The sequence below is a fragment of the Mauremys reevesii genome, linkage group 7 (assembly GCF_016161935.1).
Source record: "Mauremys reevesii isolate NIE-2019 linkage group 7, ASM1616193v1, whole genome shotgun sequence".
Taxonomy (NCBI): Eukaryota; Metazoa; Chordata; order Testudines; family Geoemydidae; genus Mauremys; species Mauremys reevesii.
This window is the reverse complement of record NC_052629.1, coordinates 73,905,111-73,928,868: the sequence shown is the minus strand read 5'-3', so window position 1 is coordinate 73,928,868 and position 23,758 is coordinate 73,905,111. Positions and strand designations below refer to the sequence as shown.

The 23,758-nt window shown below is 46.8% G+C and overlaps 1 pseudogene; it reads right to left on the bottom strand.

Moving 5' to 3' along the window:
- Window positions 1-14,414: 14,414 nt before the first annotated feature.
- LOC120369043 overlaps window positions 14,415-23,758 on the bottom strand; it is a 62,869-nt pseudogene continuing 53,525 nt past the window's right edge.

Genomic DNA, 23,758 nt, shown 5'->3' with positions numbered 1-23,758 from the left:
ATGATTAGTGATGAAATAGTTAATGGTGCCAGTGCACTAAGTTTGAGTGCTAACACTCCAGTCCTGTTAATAGGGGTGCTCACCCCACTGAGTCACTGTTGGGCTCTCTGCCAGCACTGCAGTGGTGCTGTGGGTCCCATCTGAAAGTCATGAGATTTTTGGTGAGCTCACGGGTATCTTTGGCCTCCTGGTTTCTTGGGGCTGACTGGTCACATCAACAAACAGCTAGAAACTGATGGGCTTTAAATGAAAGCTGAATTATCCCCTAATCCCAAAACTCCAGGAGCTGGGCCATTCAAAGTTGATGGTGGTGTCTGTCACCTTGTGCCTTAGTGGTGGAAGGAGTGCTCATAAGGGGGAGTGGAAGGAAGAGTCTAGGTGCTCTGGTAGGCCCAAGTCTTTCTTGCTATCCTACTGTCTTGGCAGCCTTCAGAAAAGTGTTTCTAATATGCTGTTCTCTTCTTTAGTCTAACAGAAAGAAAGTTGAGAAGGGGATTACCCCCTATTATATTTATAGCAGCAAACACCAAGTGGGGAAGGGCTCTTTAAGCTAAATGTTGACACAAGAACAGAGAGATATGATCTGGCAGTGTACAAATTCAGGTTGGAAATTAGAACAAGGTTTCTAACCGTCAGAGGGATGAGATTCTGGAACAGCCTCCCAATAGAAGTTGTGGGGGCAAACGTGGGGCATCATATGGATTTTTCCCAGTTAGACTATGAGGGCTTTGTTCATTTTCTAATGCTAAGAAAATGCTGTGACCTACCAGCCTCAGCAGAGTGGCAGTATTTACAACTAAGGCAGCTGCTAACATCTGTTTGGCCAGATGCCCTAGGGCTGCCAAAGGCCCCAGAACTATTGGAAACTTTAAAAATGCTTCATAAAAACTCCAGGCCCTTGCCCTTGTCCTCCTGAGGGGATTCTGTGCCACTGCACAGGCACAGAATTCACGTTCCCCGCAGATTTCTTTGCTTCCCTGTCAGAAAAATTATTTCTGACAGGGAAGTAAAGGGAAGCTGCAAGAGCGGTCACAAGCCACTCCCCGGCAATGCAGGCTTGTCGTTTCAGGTGCCCAGAGCAGCCAGTAGAGAAGTATATCACAGGTCTAGGCAGGGCCGGCTCTAGGTTTTTTGCTGCCCCAGGCAAAAAAATTTTGGCTGCCTCCCACCCCAGCCCTGGGCTCTCCCACCACCACCACCAATGCCCTCTCCTGCCACCCCAGCCCTGGGGTCCCCCCTCCCCCAAAATATGACCTCGTTCACCACAGCAATCCCTGTTTACACTTGCAGTGGGGATCAAACCATTTCTCCTATTTTTATTTCACTTTAGTATAAATCTCACCACCACCCCCCGTCCCCCGCAACCCCATCTTAGTGCTCCAAATGCACATGGAAGGCATAGGGACTAACCCTCAAACCTTGTACCTGGAAAGGGATGGGGATCTATTAAAGAGGGTTCAGGCAGAGGAGTGGGTGTGGGGATGCTTGGGGGCTCTACACTGGCAGAGAAGCAGGGTGTGATGTACTCATGGAGGAGGGTGGAGGAGGAGAGGGTATCAGGAGGGGTGCAGGGGAAGGGGGAGGTGTGGGAGAAGAGAGCTGGAGGAGGGTACAAGAGGAGAGATGCGGGTGAAGGGAGAGTACAAGGGGAAGGTGTGGCAAAGGAGCGATAGGGGGAGGTACAAGTGCGAGTGGGATGGGGGTGCAAGGGCTGAGAGGGACAGGCACTGACAGCTGCTTCCCCAGCCCTGTGCAGGCAGAGCTGAGAGGACAGACACTGACCCCAGGTGCCTGAGCTGCGGGGGCCCCTGGCGGGGCAGTATCCACTGCCCCGCTCGGAGCCAGGCTCTGCCTCTCCCCACCCAGGGCAGGCAGCGTGGGACTGAGGTGGGGGAGGTGTGTGGCAGGCTGGGTCTGGGGGCAGGAGGGGGCAGCAGTTCCCTGGCAGCTCGGGCTGCCCAGCCACTTGCCCCATCAGCACATGAGCTGGGATCTGCGCCCCCCGCACAGCCCAGTGGCGCCCTGCACAGCCCACTCAGGTGGGGAAATGCCACGCTGCCTTGGGGGGAGGCAGAGCAGAGCAGCAGCGGCAGCAGGACCCCTCCCCCTCCCTGCATCCAAGCCCCACTTCCCTCCATCCACAGCTCCTCACACACAGGCTGGACTGTAGTTCAGGCTGCCCTGCCTCTGGAGAGCAAGAGCATCATCCCCCGGAGCTGAGCCCCTCTTGCCGCGGCAGCTGGGGCTCAGCTCCAGGGTATGATGCTCTTGCTCTGGCTCTCCAGCGGCAGGGCAGCCTGAACTGCAGTCCAGCCTGTGCAACTCAGGCTGCCGTGAGCGCTATCTAGCGACTGAAGCCAGAACTGCAGTGTCAGTTCCAGCTCAGCCTGAAAGCCTCAGGGGACAGGGCTGGCTCCCAGCTTTTTGCACCCCAAGCAAAAAAAAAAAAGAAAAAAGGGAAGGGAAGGGGGGAGCTGGAGTGCTGCCCCTTGGAAAGTGCCTAGAGCCAGCCCTGGGTCTAGATGTGTGTGGGGAGACGACAATCACTGCTCGGGGTGTGCACAAACAAGAGAGACTCTGTCCCTCTCACTCGCTATTGTGGGATGCCTGGTGTGGAGGGGCAGGGCTTCGGGATGTTTCTGAGGAGGTAGGTGTGGGGCAGGCTCTGTCCCCTCAAGCAGGGTAGACTTTAGCTGCCTGCCTGCATAGTGAATTGTTCCCACTGTTCTTTGTGAATTCTCCCAGGAGCATTGCAGAGTGGTGTAAAAGAGCTTTATTGCAAATGACAGTATGGCCTTATGGATGTTTTAGGTGTGTTAGTGATTAGAACTGGACTAAATTTTTGGACTGAAAAATTTTCCTATCAAAATGTGCTCCATGATCTTTCTGGAGATGGTCAGTAGCCAGTATAAATTGTGAGCTTGATTTCCCAGCCCTCACTTGCTCTTCAGTTGCCTGTGATGTAATACTGAGCATATGGCTGCATATATTTGTTGACTAATAACCAGATATATAAAATTCTAGTTAAAATGGTGCTGTTTCAACAGCAAAATCTCTCTGTAATGGATTAGGGCTTCTCTTCCGGCAGGACCCATGCTTGCTCTTAGAGTCCTGGAGTCCTCTCAAGGTCCCTTCCAGTCCTATGATTTAAATGCCCAGCATATCATCAGTTCTAGGCATTGGATACACATGTGACAGTGACAGCATTGAGTTTTCTATAATCAACACAGAAGCTCACCGTGTTATCTTAGGGCCATGTGATGCCCAAGAGCTGTCAGCCACTTTAATTACTCTTAGGTCGAACATGCTTTGTATTTCTGTACAAATTCATTCCTGCACCTTGCCAGTGGCCCTGTAGGGTCTGCTGGGCAGTGGCCGTGGTTCTTCTGTAATGATTTTATGAGTCAGCAAGTGTGTCTTCCCTGGCTTGTTAGAAAACAGATTGTATTTTTGCAGCACAAACACCTCTGCCCTTTCACCTGTTGTTAATGCACTGCAGATATCAATGCTTTCCAGAGATGTCAGATTGGCACAAGTGACAAGCAAAAGGACAATCATGTGCTAACACTGTAAATTCACCATGCTGCTGGGTGGGTACACCCAACTGCTTATAGGGCTGCCCAGGGCTTTTGGTTTTTCCCATAGGAGCCTCCCTATACAATCGCCCATTGTCTTAAACAAAAAAAACCTCCTAATTTTCCCTTCCTGCCCCCCCCCAGGACAGCAGTTCTCAACCAGAGGACAGCAGCCCCCCTGGGGGAAGGTGAGCTGGTTTCAGAGGGGCTAGGGGGCTGAAACTGGGAGCAGAACTGCAGGGAGCCTTGAGCCCTCCCCACCCTGGGGAGGTTGAAGCCAGGTGTCCTGAGGCCCCCCCACCTTGCTAGGCCCTGGAGTGTTTCTAGTATGTTAGAGGAGCCTCAGGAAGAAACAGGATGAGACCCTGCCTCTGTTCTAGCACACACCCTCTTATGTGCACTGGGGGGATCTGTCCTTTGTTCCACTGCAAAATGGTGACAGCTGCAACAGTGTCTTCAGTTACAGAGGTTGATGCCTCCTTCCCGGGCCCAAGGACATGCTGTTTTGTAGCCTTTTTTGTTGTTTAAATTGAATTTGGTAGGTTTGTATTTAATGGGTTCAGCTCCTGTTGCTGCAGGTTCAAGCTCAACAGCGTGATAATTACCTCTGGTGCTTTTCTCAAATGTGGAGCCTCTAAGAACAAAGGCGGGCCAAGACTAGTGACTGCAGATATAATCACAAGTGCAAACTCTAGCACAGGTCACAGGCACACCTGCATATTGGTCCCAGCACATACTCTAGTACTGGTCTCATTAAGACCCCCCTCATACTGGTGCCATTACTGGTCCCACTACATACCCCAAGTTTGCTCTGTCAACAGCACAGTGACTGAAGTACTCAAGCTCTTCATCTCCATTTAAAAGCCTTTGAACCAGCCCCCCAGGGTCAGCTGGGCCTCACCAGGTGCATCTCCCAGGGCATACAAGATGGGAGCCTAGGCTGGGCTCGGCCACACCAGTGACCGCAGTGCAAGCCCCCGCCCTCCCACACACCTCTACTCAGAGGCACCACCCCCTCCTCACTCAGCCACACTGCCCCACCAGTCCCTACTCCTGAAAGCCTGGGTGCAGGAAGCTCATTTTCCCTTACAATGCTCTGAGCACCCCCTGCATGCAACTGGAGCCGAGATCAGTGTCCCCCTCAGCTGCTCCCTTGTGAGAACCAAAGGGTTAAGTTAGAGTTAGGGAACCAAAGGGTTAAGTTAGGCTCTTGAGGTGAACTGGCCAATTGCCACTCAGTGTGTCAATGGTTCTGACCCATGTTCTATATTGAAAATGACATGACTCGACAGCCCTTTTATTTGTTTTTTAAAAACTTTATTCTGGCAAAGTTACAATAAAATGTTAACATTCTACATCGTACATCATTTAGTCAAGGTCAGGCTAATATTCCAAGACCATGGCTAGAGATTCTGGCTTCTGGCGGGGGGAGTTGTCCTGCTCAGAGGCTGATAAAATCTGTGACCAGATTTCTACATACCTATCCATTTTTGGCACTGCTTTAGTTGAAGTGAATATTTTCCATGACAAGAATAATCCATATTTTTATATACCCAATTCCACAGAAGGAGGGAATCACATTTTTTCTAATTCTGTTCAATATGGAGCCATTATGATCATCTAGTCTGACCTCCTGTACAACACAGGCTACAGAATGTCACCCACCTACTCCTGTATCAAACCTGTGTCTGAGCCACTGAAGTCCTCAAATCATGGTTTAAAGACACAAGTACTTCTGTTTTTTTTTTGTGGATACAGACTAACAAGGCTGCTTCTCTGAATTCTTTCCCAATGTGATTTTTGCCCAGACAGACTCTGTCTTATCCATTCCATCACATCTTATTTCTTTACAGTCTACCTCATCATTGACATACAATGCTACTCCACCACTTTTGCCTTTATTTCTGTCTTTCCTAAACAGCACATAGCCTTCAATACTTGTACTCCAGTCATGACTACTATTCCACCATGTTTCTGTTATCCCTATAATATCTGGTTTCACTTCCTGCACCAGTAGCTCTAGTTACTCCATTTTGTTACCTAGGCTCCTTGCATTAGTGTACAAACATCTTAATTTTTGCCGTTTGGCTTCACTGACATTCTTTACCCAATTAGGCACAGACATTCTACCACCAGTATCACCTATTAGACTGGTATCTACACTACCCTTCCTCCTTATGTCCATTCTCCTACCCACGGCTGTATGGGTTTAATAATTTCCTCCCAAAACCAGCTCACATTTGGACACAACTACAATTCTTTTTAACCTTTTCCCCACAACTCCTCCAAGAGAGCACCTCCCTATAACAGAAATATGATGTATCTTAACTGGCGTTTAGATCTAAATGCCAGCTACACAGTCATTTACAAAAAAAATGTATTTATGAACTACATAAACTGAAGATGCACAATCCCTGGCCTTTTCTACAGAGAACCACTCAGCCAGATCAATTTTTGTCCCAAACCCTCTTTTTCCACCAAAATTGTCTCCATCTTAGAAATTAAGCCTTTTCTTCCAACTTGCTCTTTAGTCAATTCTTCAAACATGGTTAAACGGTCTAGACAGAAGCATCTTGTATCCAGATTTCACAATAAATACTGAAAATATTGGAGCTTTATATTTTTACATAGATTTGGCTATGATTTCAGACCAGGGCCCAGGAACAGCTCTTGGAATTGAGTAACGTCAGCTCTTACAACTAATAGTCACTTTGCTATTTCCTAGGGATACATTCCTGATTATTAATGAAAGTAGCTAAGGGAGAGGGCCTGGGCACAGGGGCGGCTCTAGCTTTTTTACCACCCCAAGCATGGCAGTCAGGCTGCCTTCGGCAGCATGCCTGCGGGAGGGCTGCTGAAGCCGCAAGACTGGCAGACCTCCCGCAGGCATGCTGCCAAAGGCACCCCGACTGCCGCCCTCACGGCGACCGGTAGGGCGCCCCCCACCCCTTGCCGCCCCAGGCAAGCACTTGGTGCCTGGAGCCTCCGCTGCCTAGGCAACAGGAGTTTAAACAGATTCTCCAAAGCTATAAAGGTGGTCTGGCTGACTGGACAAAAATTTTTTTTTGGTGACCTAAATTTCTTTTTAACACAACAATTACTATGAATAGCTATATCTGGGCTCCAGTCTTGTTTGAGTTTAGCCCGCTTGATCACATCTGTTAATTATGATGCATAATATTAATAGGCCCAGTTAGAGAAATGTAGTCCATTCCACTTTGTAGGTTTATGCAGAACTTTAAAAATCAATATTTGTCTTTTATGTTTCCATATGAATTTTAATAGTACATATTGCCATGTTTTTAACGTCAGGGATACTAACAAAGGTGTCTCCCTGCATCTGAAGAAGTGGGTTTTTTACCCACGAAAGCTTATGCCCAAATAAATCTGTTAGTCTTTAAGGAGCCACCGGACTACTTGTTTTTTAAACAAAACCAATAGCTTTGGGAGGATATTCATCTTTCCCAAGGCTACCCTACCCTAGCTGAGAAAATTCGCATTAATTTTATTCTCCATGTCTTTTATTATTTGATTCCACACTGCCGAGTAAATTACCTTAAAAAGATTTTGCCACACTATTCCTAAACATTTAAAAGATTCCATTACCCATTTAAATGTATGTAGCTGACAACAGTTTGTTTGGATCTTTGGGGAATATTCATTCTTAAAGTTTCAGACTTATCACAGTTTATTTTGAAGCCTGATACTTGTCTAAATCCCCCAAATGAATTGTTCTAGAATTTTTAATGAGGCTGCTTGCAAATATAACGATATCTTCAGCATACAGAGCTATTTTGTGTTCTAATCCACCCGCTGTTTTGATGCCCTTTACCAAGTTGCTCTTTCTAGACCAATTAAGCCGGGATTGCTAACAATTAACCAAAGCAGATGCTTGAATAGGCATCTATAGGGTTGGCAAACAAACAAAAATATCACTAAGGCTGAGCTACTTTAAACAGTACTAAACTAAGAGTTAAACAACACAGTTATCAAGTTAAGATCAAATCACAAAATCAAGGAGTTAAGGATACTGTATTGGACTCAAGTAATCAATTAGTTAAATCATCAGATTAAGGGCTTGGCTACACTGGAGAGTTGCAGCGCTGGTGGTGGCTTTACAGCGCTGCAACTCATTCACCGTCCACACTTGCAAGGCACATGCAGTGCTGTATCTCCCTGGCTATAGCGCTGGCTGCACTCCACGTCTGCCTGGGGAATAACGACTGCAGCGCTGGTGCTGCAGCGCTGGAGTGCCAGTGTAAACAGTGATTAATCTTACTACGCTGTAACTGACCTCCAGAATTTTCCTATAATGCTTTTAACTAAAGAACTCTCTTTGTTTTGTTATGATGCCTCTCTTTGTTTTGTTGTGAACTTGGGGCTCCCGGAGCTGCTTATCTAAAAAACAAACACAGCTACTGTTTGCTGTGAATGAGGCAGGCAGGGGGATGAATGTCTACAGCCTAGTGTTTGCTTGAGGAGAGAAACAGCACGGCGGGGGGGGGGGGGGGCAGGGAGTCAGTCGGAGCAGCTGTTTATCTGGTCTGCAGGCTATTTGCATTAAAGAGTGAATGAGGCGTCGGGGAAGTGGTCAGAATTTGCAAGGCAGGGAGCTGAGTGTTGGCTCCAAAAATCCACTCTCTCTTTCTCCCCCACACTCCCTGTCACACCCCACCCCACCCCCCTCTTTTGAAAAGCACGTTGCAGCCACTTGAACGCTGGGATAGCTGCCCATAATGCACCACTCCCAACACCGCTGCAAATGTGGCCACACTGCAGCGCTGGTAGCTGTCAGTGTGGCCACACTCCAGCGCTTTCCCTACACAGCTGTACGAAGACAGCTTTAACTCCCAGCGCTGCACACCTGCAAGTGTAGCCAAGCCCTAAGACAGCAGATAATCAGCTCTTAAAGTCCTGAAACTGGAATCCAAGGAGCTGGTTGACCATTTAGTTCTGAACCCCAGAGAATTTCACCCAGGCAGTGCAATCCACACTGAACTAGTTGAATTATTCAATATAGAAACCAACTAACTGTTTATGTTTAAGCCATAACCTTAAAGCTTCCTCCTCAGATTTCATTATTGCCTCCGCTAATCCTTCTCCTCCCCATCCCTCAGCGCAGATACATACCTTATAGAGACTTTCACAAGCAGAAGTTTAGCAGCTCTGGCTTAGCAATTTATAGCTGACCGCTTAGTCTCTTTGACCATTTCACAGAAAAAGCAGCACGTATCCAATGATTTCATAGGGCAGAGTTTTAGAGCTATTTAGATTTGGTGACCTATTCTGATGCCTTCCCTGTGTAGATTTTCATGCAGTGAGCCACCCTTTCACACCCTAATATAATAAAAAGGCCAGTTGTGTCTCAGTTAATAAACACAAAACTAAAAATAGAAAAGGGGAAAATAACATATTTTAAACGTTACCCCCATAACAGATTCTGCAGCTATCTCAGGCTTTGGACTCACACATAGTAGGAGCTTAGGAACCAAGCAATGGTGTAGTTGCCAAGTACTTCAAGTTAGAGGCTTTTTTGGGTACAGGGAAACTCACCAAGCTTGCTGGCACCTGATGTTGATGTAAAAACTTTCTTCCCTAGAGGGTATCAATCTTGGGGTCCTGGAATGTCAGTCTCTCTGAGAGAGCTTGTTGACTTGAAAGGCAAAGGACTTCATCCTTTACCTTTTTCTTTATGGTTTACGATTCCAGCTCACCCCACATTACAAGACCCCTCAGAGGTCTCTGGGAAAATCAGGTGTGGAATAGGGCTTGGATAGACATGACCAGATCCAATTGGAGTGAAGCAGACTTTGGGCTCATGCCAATCTACAAAAATCTCCCTTAACCCCACAGTTTTCTTTATCTGTTGTTGCAAACTACACACAGTGTAAATATTCAAACACCAAAGATATCGAAAAGGAAAGGAACATGAGGCCATTTCGGTGGCAGTTTCCAGAGCCTGGCTTGAGGGTTCAATGGGTGTGCTCTAACATCTGGCCTCCTCAGAAGGAAAAGTACCCATAAAAATAACTGGTGGGAAATGTTTTTAACAGAAAAACTACCGAGAGCATCATGCACCAATTACCCTTCTTAAAACAATTGTGTACATCTCATGATAGATGTCAGATCTTTCCCTTGCAAACAAGAGAAGCGGGGCTCTCAGTGACCCTTACGCCTCACTGGGTAAAATGTTACATCACTTATCTCCTTATGTAGTTTTCCTCTGAACAGAAAATTTACTGTTAAGTGTAGCGAAATAATTTCCATTTGAATTGGAACTAACTTAATCCTGTACTGGGGCTGTAGTCTTGTATAGATTGTTCCTATCACAGATTCCCCCACCCCAGCTTTTGGAGCAAGGAGTTATTTCAGAACTCCTTGGTCTGAAGGGGTAAATTACATCAAATAAACTCACGATTAGCCACCATTTTCTATAATGCTAACAAAAAGAAAAACAATATAACCTTCAGTTTACCAATATAATTTGGGTAATTACATAATTAGTCTCTTAGTCTTTAACCAATAATTAACTTCCTGTTTAATTTCATTTTCACTGGTAACAATAACATTTTCAAAAATCACAAAATGTTATCACACATGTTAGTTTTCTTTTAAATCCCTATTTCCACCAAATGAGCCCTAGTGTAAAACAACATAGGTGCCTTCCACTACTGTGAGTTTATTGGTCTCTGGGTCTTCAGCCATAAGTATTGGTGGAAGGGGGTCTCATACTCAGTGGGAAGGTTTGCATCACAAGAAAAAGTCACTGTAGTCTATTTTTAGACTTTTTAGTCTTTCAAAGTAGCAGGAGGTGAAGGAGACGTGATGCAAAACTAGTGCTATAAGTCCAGTGCAAAACTGAGGCAAAAACATAGAATTAGGAATCAGCATTTGGGTATCCTGCAGCCTGAACATGGAGCCATCACTTTTGCAGCATGAACGTCCTCGTTCCCAAGGGAGCCAGACTGAGATGCACAGCAAGGACTGTCCTCAGAGGGCACCAATTGCTTCTCTCTTTTCCTCATGACACTTTCGATCCAAATGGTAAAGGACAATTGTTTCCAGTGTAACCATGGCATCATTTGGGACCATAATAAATGCCATTGAACTATGGAGCGGGGTTCCAAAGACAGTTTTACCTGGGCTGTACATCACCATAGTGTCCTTATCTTGGGTGAGACCCAACCGCTTTGTTCCCGGTACTAATACTGTAGTTGATGCCAAATCCTTGGCCTTAGTCAGGATAAATTTACACTTCACTGAAGTAAAATCCTTTACTAAACCAAATACGTTTTCAGTCATCATAGTGAGGAATATTCCCCAAAAATGCCCAATTTGTTTCTTTAATGTGGTGGCACAGATCTAAATGAGGGATTAGAAAACGGCCTGGATCTGAATCCCTGTAAACCCCCAGTGGTGGGGTATCTTCAGAAACAGATATTCTGCTGCTGTCCCACATTCAGCACTGATTTCATTTTATACACATTTGCAGCATCTACAAAACATAAGTTCAGCAAAATGCCATTTTGGTTTTCTCCACATCTGCATAGATAGCCACAGTATTTCCCAAGTCATTGGAATTATCTAGGTGATATTGTCAGGTGTAAATGCCTATAGGGCCCGGGCAGCTACTGCTGCTATTAGCCAAGATGGTCAGGGATGCAACCCCATGCTCTGGTTATCCCAAGACCTCTGACTGCCAGACACTGTGACAAGATCACTTGATGATTGCCCTGTTCTGTTCATTCCCTCTGAAGCACCAGGCATTGGCCACTCTCAGAAGACAGGATACTGGGCTAGATGGACTATTGATCTGACCCAATGTGGCCATTATTATGTTCTTAGGGCCCCAGATACAAGGCCATTTTGCTTAGTGCCAAGTTGCTTACTGTGGAATTCTCTCCTTGGGTCATCTGAAACCATATTGACCAAAAGAATTTAACAACAGTGTGATCATATGCAGTTAGTTGCGCAAATTGGGATGTGCTGTTGTTCACCATTTCAGAATGGAGATTTCCTTGGTAGCATGCCCAAGAGCTTGGAGTATTCTCTCCAGTTGAATGAACTGAATTTGAACTTCCTCCATGTCAACATGGAGTGATGGGGAAAAAGCAAAAACAACATGAGAAATTACTATTTTAGTGAATGGGTCATTTGTCTCAAAGTCCCCAATAAATCTGAGCTACTTTCTGTCAAATAAAACTAATATCCAGTCATGTGACCAAACGGCCTTCAGAAAAGAAAGAAAAACCCACAACAGAGAAGAATAAGACACTTTCCATTTCATATCAGGTCACATTCCAGAGCAGGTTGCATATGACGCAGAATCAGGACAACAGGTTCTTCCATTGTGTTCTCCTCTGAGCCATTCAAAACCACTTCACTCAGCGCTCCCTCTATTATTGTCATGTTATTTACAAAAATTTTATCATCATCATAATGGGAAAACAGGCAACCTTCCCATCTGCAAACCAGCCCAACTCAGCAGGAAAAGGCCCAGAAGTGGCTTTGCCAGTAGACAGAAACGGTGATTTAAACTCAGAATGACCCCACTGTGTTTTGGATCAATTTGAATTCCCGTTCCAGGTCTATGACACTTTAATCACCTGCCCTAATGAGTCTAATTTAAGATTAAAGGAATCAAACCACTTTGGGACACTTTGGGAGGTGAAGGGGTAGACTGTGAAGATAAACTCTACACGGCTCAGACAGAAGGTAACAATGCTGAGGAGATGGGGGAGAAGGGAATCCCTCTAACTCCTCCCATCTCCTTGGAGTGTCACAGAGGCTGCCCTGATCCTGTTCTTTATTATATTTAAATACATTTTAAATGAGAAAAATGGTACAAAAATAACTGCTGTTTAGCACACTCCAGAGCAATGTGAAAACAACTGAGAATGAGACACGAGGGGAACTTGGTGACACTTTGCGATTGGGGAACAGTGATGCTCCAGGATTGTTTAGACTGGGAGAAGGGATGAAGCTTAGTTGAGAAAATGTGCTAGCTGGCCTGTGTACAGTGGCCATGGTTCTGCCTTTACTGCAAGAATAGCTGTGTTTTCCATGATAATAACAGGTAGCTTTTACCTCACTGTAGCTCATAGACTTGAAGGCTAGCAAGGACTATCATAATCATCTAGTATGACCTCGTGCACATTGCAGGCCACAGAACCTTGCTCACCCACTCCTGTAATAGACTCCTAACCTTTGGCTGAGTTACTGAAGTCCTCAAATCATGATTTAAAGACTTCAACTTATAGAGCAGTGGTCCCCAACCTTTTCCGGGTGGCAGGCATCAGATGACAAGCCACCGAGAAGCAGCAACGTCAAGAGGTGTTGCCGCCGAAATGCCACCGAAAATCAGTGGCATTTTGGCAGCGACGCCTCTTGGTGATGCTGCTTTTTGGCGGCATTTGGTGGATGCTTGTCCGCTGGCCAGTACGCGGGTGCACATAGATGCCGCAGCAGGTGCCATGGTGCCCACAGGTACTGCATTGGGGACTACTGTTATAGAGAATCCACCATCTATTCTAATTTAAACCTGCAAATGACCATACTGCAAAGGAAGGCGAAAAAAACCCCCAGGATCTCTGCCAATTCCTTTGGACCCTGAGCATGTTAACAAGACCCACCAGCCACTCAGTAAATAATTTTCTGTTGTTAACTCAGAGCCCTCTCCATCTAGTGTCCCATAGAATCATAGACTATTAGAGTTGGAAGGGACTTCAGGAGATCATTTAGTCCAATCTGCTGCTTAAAGCAGGACCAATCCCCAGATTTTTACCCCAGTTCCCTAAATGGCCCCCTCAAGGATTGAGCTCACAACCTTGTGTTTAAGCAGGCCAATGCTCAAACCACTGAGCTATCCCTCCCCCCATCGCTAGTCATTGGAGATATTTGCTACTAGCAGTTTCAGATGGGCAACCTGGCATTGTAGGCAGGCTCATCATCCCATCCCCTCAATAAATTTATCAAGCTCAATCTTGAAGCCAGTTACGTTTTTTTCCCCCACTGCTCCCCTGTTCCAGAACTTCACTCCTCCGATGGTTAAGAAACCTTCATCAAGTTTCAAGCCTAAACCTGTTGATGGCCAGTTTATATCCTTTTGTTCTTGTTTCAACATTGGCACTTAAGTAACTCCTCTCCATCCCCAGTATTTATGCCTCTGATGTATTTATAGAGAGCAATCATATCTCCCTCAGCCTTCATTTAGTTAGGCTAAACAAGCCAAGCTCCTTGAGTCGTCTCTCATAAGATTGGTTTTCCATTTCTCGGATCATCCTAGTAGCCCTTCTCTATACCTGTTCCAGTTTGGATTCATCTTTCTTGAACATGAGAGACCAGAATTGCACACAGTATTCCAGATGAGGTCTCACCAGTGCCTTGTGTAATAGTACTAACACTTCCCTGTCTATACTGGAAATATCTTACCTGATGCATCCTAGGATTGCATTAGCCTTTTTCATGGCCACATCACATTGTCTGCTCATTGTCATCCTATGATCAACCAATACACTCAGGTCTTTCTCTTCCTCTGTTGCTCCCAACTGATTAGTCTCCAGTTTATGGCAAAAATTCTTGTTGTATTGTCCCCAAGTGCCTGACGTTGCCATTTGCACTATTCAATTTCTTCCAATTTCTTTCTCCAGTTTTCAAGGTCGTCCAGATCTTTGTGTATTATATTTGGGTCCTCCTCGGTATTGGCAATATCTCCCAGCTTTGTGTCATCTGCAAATTTTATTAGCACACTCCCAACTTGTGCGTCAAGGTCAGTAATAGAAATGTGAATAAGATTGGTCCAAAATATATATATATATTTTGTCAACCCTAGAGAAGTTTTTAATGGTGTTTGTCTTCTTTGTGGATTCTCTGATGTGCAGTAAGGGCAGAGCTTTGAAGGAAGTTTTTCCCGCACTCACAGCATTCATAAGGTCTCTCGCCTGTGTGAATTCTCTGATGTCTAATAAGGGCTGAGAGCTGACGGAAGCTTTTCCCGCATTCACAGCATTCATAGGGTCACTCTCCTGTGTGGATTCTCTGGTGTATAATAAGGTGTGAGCGCTGAGAGAAGGTTTTCCTGCACTCACAGCATTCATAGGGTCTCTCTCCAGTGTGGATTCTCTTATGTGTAACAAGGTCTGAGCGGTAACTGACGCTTTTCCTGCACTCACAGCATTCATACGGGCTGTCTCCTGTGTGGATTCTCTGATGTGTAATAAGCGATGAGCTCTGACTGAAGCTTTTCCCACACTCACAGCATTCATAGGGTCTCTCGCCTGTGTGGATGCTCTGATGTGTAATAAGAGTTGAGCTCCGACTGAAGCTTTTCCCGCACTTATGGCATTCATAGAGTCTTTCTCCTGTGTGGATTCTCTGATGTGTGACAAGGGCTGAGCTCTGAGTAAAGCTTTTCCCACACTCACAGCATTCATAGGGTCTCTCTCCTGTGTGGACCCTCTCATGTCTAATAAGGGTTGAGCTGTCAGTGAAGCTTTTCCCGCACTCACAGCATCCATAGGGCCTGGCTCCAGTGTGGATTCTCCCATGTTTAGTAAGGTCTGAGTGACTACTGAAACTTTTCCCACACTCAGTGCATGTGTTGTTTCTGTCTCCCAGGGAGATTCTCTTCTGGGCTCTGGTTTCCTTGCGGTCTTTGTAAACTTCCTGATAATTAATGGAGTTACCCATTTCCCATCCTGGCTGGGTTCCCTGCTGCCTCTCTGGTCTGTGTTGACTCTTACAGGCTTTCCCCTGCTCATGACTCCTGGACACAATCAACTGGGATCTTTGCATTAATACCACATGCAGTTCCACTTGCTCAGCCACTTCTGGCTGAGGATTCGGCTCCTTGTTCTCATTCACCATCCCCTCACCTGCCAGGACAGAGAGAGAAACCTTAGAAACAGGGATGGAAAAGGAGAGCACAAACCAAAGTAAGTGCTGAGGAGAAAGGAAAAAAAATCAGGCCCTGTATTTCCCCAAACTCTGCCTCATAAGGGAGAAAGGAGGGGATCAAATCTGCCTCTGCATCTCATCCAAACAGGGGAAGGGAGGTTAGGGAGGGAGCTTCTGCCAGGAGTCAGTCAGGACAGCTAGGAAGCCATGAGTGGTATCTGCCCTGAGGATACAGCATCTGATGGGGACAACTCTGAACTTGGAGAGCTCACAAGGTCTTTGTATGGAATCCCAACTGTTTCTTTTAGGCGCTGACACTTTTTGAGTTGGTTTCATGATTCTTCACCTGTGCAGGCACCTTTCGGGATCTCTCTTTCTTCAGAAGCATGGAGATCTGAGACCCATGGCTCATCCCTTCGTTCCAGCTGGGAGATCACATCGGGTTTGGAAACTGGAAACCCTGCTTGGGGGGGAGAAAACCAAGGAGATCAGCTTAAGTCATGGAAAAAAAGTTCTGTTATTTTAACACCAGCCCATTTTAAAGCAATAAGATGTCAGGGTGAGTTCCACCAATTCTCAAAGGTGCAGGTGACTCTGTTTATAAGGGATTTAGCTAGCCCCATCTCTGCTGGGAACACACACAGCCAGATATCATGGACAAGAGGGCTCCTAAAACACAGAGACGATAACTCCATGTCCCAGAAGGGCGAAGACTCTAGACACTCTGAAACTGCTTCTTGCTAACAGAGAGAGGCCCAAAAACAATGAAAGGTCATAGGGAAACTGGGACCAGTAAGAGTGGGCTGGCAGGGTTCAGTGTAGTATGGAATAGGATTGAGTGGGGGATGCCACCACATGCAGCAGCTCACGGTATATGAAAAGTCTCATGTGGAGAAGGCTGGGGAATTAGATGCTAAGCTCAGGATGCTCTGGAAAAGGCGACTGTGAATAAAAGCATAAGACCATGTGACCTTGGGAATGACTGACTAAACGACTCAAAACCCCTGAAAGGAAGAGAGATTGTGGCTGATGCAGATGGGGAGGAGGGGAGTGAGATTCTCTGATTTCCTAGAAGTTTCACTGCCAACCTGTGACATCACCAAGAAAGTGCCCATTTGTGCCTGGGGAAGAGCTTGTCCTGCTTCTGCTTTCACTCCTGTGTCAGGAAATAGGCAGAGTATGCATGAGACACTGGTGAACATTTCACTGGCATTTTCTGATCTACTGAAGGCACCCGCCACAGGATGACGATGACACAGATATGGCAGCCTGGAACTGGCTGACACTGCTCACCACTCTTGGTGATAGCCACTGGTGCTCGCTATGCAGACAGGTGCTTCTGAAGCAGGGCCACATGCACAGATTGGTGGGATCACATCATCATGCAGACCCGCAAGGACCAGCAGTGGGTTCAGCACTCTTGCATGAAGAAAACTACATTGCTGGAGCTTTGTGAGCAACTAGCCCCGACCCTCCAGCATCAGGTCACATGCATGAGGGTGACCGTGGGCCATCCAACCCTGGTACTGTCCAATGAGTTTGTGGTACCATGGAGGGGATTCAGGACATGGTGCAGGTGGGAACAGGAGCCTGAACTCTCCCAGCCCTGACCTCAAGCAGCCTCTCTAACACATCTTTCTGCTGCTTTCTATCTTCCTCCTTCAGGGGACGTTTCCAATCCAGAGAAACGTATCTCCTTGCATGCTGCACTTCTTCTCGTGCCTGCTTTTTGCCTTTCCACATGCCATGAATCTTTTCCCCTTCGGTATTGTTCCTCCTTGTTGGCCCTGTCCAGGATGTCCATCATAAGCTCATCACAGACATGCTTTCTCCGTGACTGCTCCATGACACTTTGACATGGAGCCCTTGTTGCCAAAAAGGCTAACAGCATATTGAGCTGCATTACTAGGAGCACTACCAGCAGATCAAGGGAAGTGATTATTCCCCTATATTCAGCATTGGTGATGCCACATCTGTCCAGTTTTGGGCCCCCCACTACAGAAAGGTTGTGGACAAATTGGAGAGAGACCAGCGGAGGGCAATGAAAATGATTAGAGGGTTGGGGCACGTGACTTATGATGAGCAGCTGAGGGAACTGGGCTAATTTAGTCTGCAGAAGAGCAGAGTGAGGGGGAATTTGATAGCAGCCTTCAACTACCAGAAGGGAGGTTCCAAAGAGGATGGAGCTAGGTTGTTCTCAGTGGTGGCAGATGACAGAACAAGGAGTAATGGTCTCAAGATGCTGTGGGGGAGGTTTAGGTTGGATATTAGGAAACAACTATTTTGCTAGGAGGGTGATGAAGCACTGGAATGGGTTACCTAGGGAGGTGATGGAATCTCCATCCTTAGAAATTTTTTAAGGCCTGGTTTGATAAAGCCTTGGCTGGGATGATTTAGTTGGGGATTGGACTAGATGACCTCCTGAGGTCTCTTCCAACCCTAATCTTCTGAGTCTATGATTCTATCCCAGGCTTCTACTGGACTGGGGTTCAGCTACAAAGGTGGACAGGCATGAGAAGAGACATCAAACAGTTCATTATTGTCTCAGAAAAGGTTCAATGCATCTCCAGAAAAAAGGACCTGTGGAATGTCAAGGCTGAAAAAATGATACTTTGTAAAATTCAGATTCAGTATATTCTCAGACCTTCCAGTTCTCTGCACCTGAGAAGACAAAGAAAACAGCTGCTGGAATCTGGGGGAGGGATCCTAACCTGAAGAGTTTGGTCAGTAACACTGCTGGAAGCATGTGGTGAGAAACTTTGCTCCAATCTAATATAGTTTGATAAGTTAAAACACTTTCTAGTGCCTATCTTTATTTTTCTTGTAAACATTTCTGACTTTTTAGCCTCATTACTTGTACTCGCTTAAAAGCTCTCTCTTCGTAGTTAATAAACTTCCTACTGTTTTATCTAATCCAGTGTGTTTAAATTACAGGGTCTGGATAACCCTATTTAAGGTAATAAACATTTATGTATTGTGATACAGCATGGCCAGAGGGCAGCAGGAGAGGGTTAGAAGGGAGCCTTATTCCCTGTAAGGGGAAGAAAGTTTGCTATAGATTAACTAGAGCACCTGAAGCCAATTAGAGCACCTGCAGTCAGTCACCTGATAAAAAACCCTGCTTCAATCAAACAGTGTGGGTGTTAGAGCAGTGAACACTTTGAAGGGAAGCAGAGGACAATTTGGAGAAGTGCTGTGGTGGGCTAAGAAGTCCAAGACCCTAGGTAAAGGGGCACCTGGCTTGTGCAGAGGGAGGGCAGGAAGCCCCCACAAGCTGAAGGGCAGGAGAGGGAAGTAGTCCAGGGGAAGGAACTATCAGTTCAAGTGATTTACCACTATCCTCAGGTCCCTCCCTCTCCACTCCCCTCCTCTAGGACACTAGTGGGGCAGTTAATATTCCAATCCAGGGGCAAGAAATGGCACCCTGACCCCCCCCCCAAGAAGAGAAAGCGTGAGACCCATCATAATAGTGCTGGCAATTTGGTACAGTATTTATTCCTTTAAAGCAGGGGTGGCCAACCTGTGGCTCCAGAGCCACATGTGGCTGTTCAGAAGTTAATATAAGGCTCTTTGTATAGGCACCGACTCCAGGGCTGGAGCTACAGGTGCCAACTTTCCAATGTGCCGGGGGGTGCTCACTGCTCAACCCCTGGCTCTGCAGGAGGCCCTGCCCCCACTCCACCCCTTCCTGCCCCCTCCCCTAAGCCACCATGCCCTCACTCCTCCCCCGCCCCCTGAGCCACCTGCATGCCATGAAACAGCTGATCGGGGGTTGCGGGGAGGGAGAAGGGGGCACTGATCGGCAGGACTGCCGGTGGGTGGGGGGCACTGGGAGCTGATGAGGGGCTGCTGATGTATTACTGTGGCTCTTTGGCAATGTACATTGGTAAATTCTGGCTCCTTTTCAGGCTCAGATTGGCCACCCCTGCTTTAAAGGAATAATGGACATAATACAATATAATTGGACTGCCCAGGAGAGGGCTGGGCTGTACAGGATATACATTTCTGGGGGAAATCCAAGACTGGGAGTGTGATGGGGTTGCCCTGCAGTACAACCATGGCTGGTGAGAGCTGGGGTATGACTGGCAGGCTGCAGTTCCACAAATACATAAGTGACCAGCATGCTGCTGGCTGTTTGTGAGCAGTCCAGGTTGGAGGCTACAGCAGCAAGGCATTGCAAGGCACCACAGGTTACAGGGGAGGGGTAACAAAACCCCCCATTGGTCTGGATTGTACCCCAGTACGTCACAAGGAAGTTGAGGGGGGAGTTGTTGTGGTTTACTACCTAAGTTTTCTTAGTCCTTTCAGGCATTCCACATTCTGGAGGACATCAAAATCCTGGAGGTTCCTGAATGGCAAAAAGACATTCTATTCCAAGGTACTGGTGACAAGCAAGCCGTGTCTGCCACAGAGGTTTTCAAGCTTATGGTGACTTAGCAACACATCTATGAGTGGAGTTGGCTGGTGTTCTATAGCGGAAGGCCCGAGAAATATACCCTTCCCCGAAATGTGACTACTTATCTGGAGTTCCTCCTATGGGAAAAGTTTGCAACCATCAGCACCTGGGATTGGGTCAAAATTAATGAGGGAATCAACAGAAGGTTGGGTTAGGTTAGCGTCCGCATGGATTACTGCCTTCCTATGGCTTATGATAGATCCTGCTCTGAGTACATCTACCTCTGGACAACATGCAAACACACACAGTAATACGGATTCTTAAAGAACTGCACAGCTACTCCCGCCCCTTTCCCTGGCATATTTATGGACTGTCTACAAACTCCCTGCCATATTTTGGAAAGAGAATACACTATGTTTTCCCCCTTGCCCAGTACAGTTTACAGATGGCTCGTTATGCTGTGGCATGGCCAATCTGTACAGTGTGGCATACTAAAAGGGAAGGCTATATAAGGATCTTACTTTTAACCCTCCTGCGCATCTTTGTAAGAACGTGCAAGTATATAGTAAAAAAATAATGTTAAATGCTTGTTAATCTGTTGTTTGCTCTTCCCAGTCTTATTCTGAATTCCACATGGTGTTGGGGGAGTGAGAGATGCCAAGGCACTGGCATGCATTCTGCCATAAGTAGATATATGCCGATACCTGCTATGATGTTATTGACATGAACTGTGACCGTATAGATCAGGCCTGCACAACATGCGGCCCGCGGAGCCTCACTGTGTGGCCCGTGGGGGGATTTTAAATCCCCCGCACACGGCGCTCTGCGGGCAGCCCACAGCCCTTTAAATCCCAGCCACGGCCGGGAGTCAGAGGGCTCTGGGCTGCCCGCAGCCACTGGGAGCCCAGAGCCCTTTAAATCCCCCTTTAAATGGGTCCCAACTGACCCATTGAGAGAAGGCAGATACACCTTATGACTCAGCAAGGCATACAGGGACATGCCTATGGACAGAACTCTAAGGTTTTTCCACTCCGTGTGCTGGGTGGCTTGTGTTTGGAACAAAGGAAGCACAAGCCACATGGCAAAAGGACCATAAAAGGCAGCTGCATCATCTCCATTTTGTCTTCAATCCTGCTTCTTACCTCTGGAGGAACTTTGCTACAAACTGAAGCTCTGAACAAAGCTATGGATGTACTCCAGATATTTGATTTGAACCTGCAGTTTATTCCATCACTGAACCAAAAACTTTGCCATTACTGTATGTAATTGATTCCATTTAACCAATTTTAGCTCTCATCTATATTTCTTTCTTTTTATGAATAAACCTGTAGATTTTAGATTCTAAAGGATTGGCAACAGCATGATTTGTGGGTAAGATCTGACTTGTATATTGACCTGGGTCTGGGACTTGGTCCTTTAGGATAAGAATAACCTTTCTTTTCTTTCACTGGGGTATTGGTTTTCATAACCATTTGGCCCCTATAAGGAGCGGTGCTGATGGTGATACAAGGGAACTGGAGTATCTGAGGGAACTGCTTGTATCACTTCTGCTTAGCCAGTGGGGTAAAACCAAAATCCTCTCTGTTTGGCTGGTTTGGGCTGTAACTGTCCTGCTCTAAGCAATTTGTCCTGAATTGATACTCTCAGTAGTGTCCCGTCAGAGGCTGCTTCATTACACCTGCAGCTTGTAATAAAAATTGCATTTGGTCATAGTCCAGAAATCCCTCCCATTCATACATTAATAACAACTGACATGGAGCCAGAAACTTACCAAGCTCCAGGACTACTTTGGCCTCTTCTGTTTCTGCTGTGAGTTCCACAGCAGACTACTCCTCCAAGGGGTCATCAATTAGCTCCTCTGAGTATGGACCCAGGACATGCTGCAGCTAGCTGCTCAGGGACTGGTCGGAGCAGCCAGAGACACTTTGCTAGCATGATCTGGTGGTTGCTGGCTCCCCTTAGGAGCTCTATGAAATTGAGCGTCAGAAGGTTGTCATCCCAGCTGACCAGACTATTGTGAACTTCTGGGGTCTCAGTGCTCAGCAAGCACCCAGCACCTGGTGAAAGTCATTGTAAATGAGATAAGAGGATGGGGGGTTCCCAGAGATGCAGTTCTCTGGCTCAGAATCACTACCCTGGCCAGGTCCAAGGGCCTGGGTCCTGAGAGCTTACTGGCCTGAGTCAGACAGATCTGTGTGCAGAAGGAATGGGGGTTGGGCTCGAGCCTGAGTCTGAATCTGAGCTTACACTGCAGTGTAGAGACAGCCTCAGCCCTATTTCTCCACACCCCCTGTGACGGAGCTGGAGCTGCTCTGTAGTACTGATGAATACTGAACCCTGGCCTGGCTATTGGGATATTGACTGTATTACTATGCTGGTTTAGTTTAATAGGGACACTGCAAGGAAAACAAGCAGGAAAGGAAGAAGAGTGGCTCAAGATGAGACACCCCTTATTAATTGCTTAAGGGTTGATAAGAGAAAATGCCTGAAATATTAGCTTGGAATATTCTACCTCCTGGCTCCAGCCAACTTATAGAACTGGGTTAGCTGAGCAGGGCCAAGGCCTGGAGCCAAGAAGATCAAAAGGACTGGAGCAGTTTAAAAAGGGACTCGCTCCCAAAAAGGGAACAGCTGGTTAGGTGATAGAGGGAAAGAGGCAGAAACAGGGACCTCACTAGGGAGTGAGCAGAAGTTAGACCTGCCTAGGTGGCCACCAGGGGATGGTAAGCCTTTAGAATGGCAGGCATGATGAAGCCTATTTGCTATTTTAAAATTCTCTTCTCTTATACTGCTTTCCTCCTGCAAAATCAAACCACCGCAGTGTTTAAGGTGGCTGTTTTGTCTGTGCACCACTGATCCTAGACTGCAGAACGTGTCACCACTCAGCCTGACCTGCTGGGTATACATGACTGATACACAGGGTATTGCAGCTTAGGGCCCTATCTAGGAGCAGGAGAACAGCAGAAGGAAAGGCACAAGGCTTGACAGCTGAAGGGGGGCACTCAGAGAGACCAAGAAGGGGAGAGAGGTGCAGCTAGACCTGTCACTCACTAGGACACTCACTCCCCTTCCTCTTACTGCTCTCAGCTCTTCCTCCACCCACCCCCAGTGTCACAACCGGGATGCAGGCAGTCTGAAAAGGACATAGGGGTTACAGTGGACGAGAACTTGGATATGAGTCAACAGTGTGCCCTTGTTGCCAAAAGGCTAACGGCATTTTGGGCTGCATAAGTAGGGGCATGGCCAGCAGATCGAGGGACGTGATCACTCCCCTCCATTTGACATTGGTGAGGCCTCATCTGGAGTACTGTGTCCAGTTTTGGGCTCCACACTACAAGAAGGATGTGATAAAATCGGAAAGAGTCCAGCAGAGGGCAACAAAAATGATTAGGAGGCTGGAGCACATGACTTATGAGGAGAGGCTGAGGGAACTGGGATTGTTTAGTCTGCAGAAGAGAAGAGTGAGGGGGAATTTGATAGCTGCTTTCAACTACCTGAAAGGATTTTCCAAAGAGGATGGATCTAGACTGTTCTCAGTAGTACCAGATGACAGAACAAGGAGTAATGGTCTCAAGTTGCAGTGGGGGAGGGTTAGGTTGGATATTAGGAAAAACTTTTTCACTAGGAGGGTGGTGAAGCACTGGAATGGGTTACCTAGGGAGGTGGTGGAATCTCCTTCCTTAGAGGTTTTTAAGGTCAGGTTTGACAAAGCCCTGGCTGGGATGATTTAGTTGGGGATAGGTCCTGCTTTGAGCAGGGGGTTGGACTACGCTATGATTCTATGACCTAGTGGTCAGACCAGGAATCAGGCATCAGACTGGGTCAGATATCAGGAGGTCAGACGCTGAGACAGGCCAGAGGGCAAAACCAGGAATCAAGTGCCAGGAGGCAG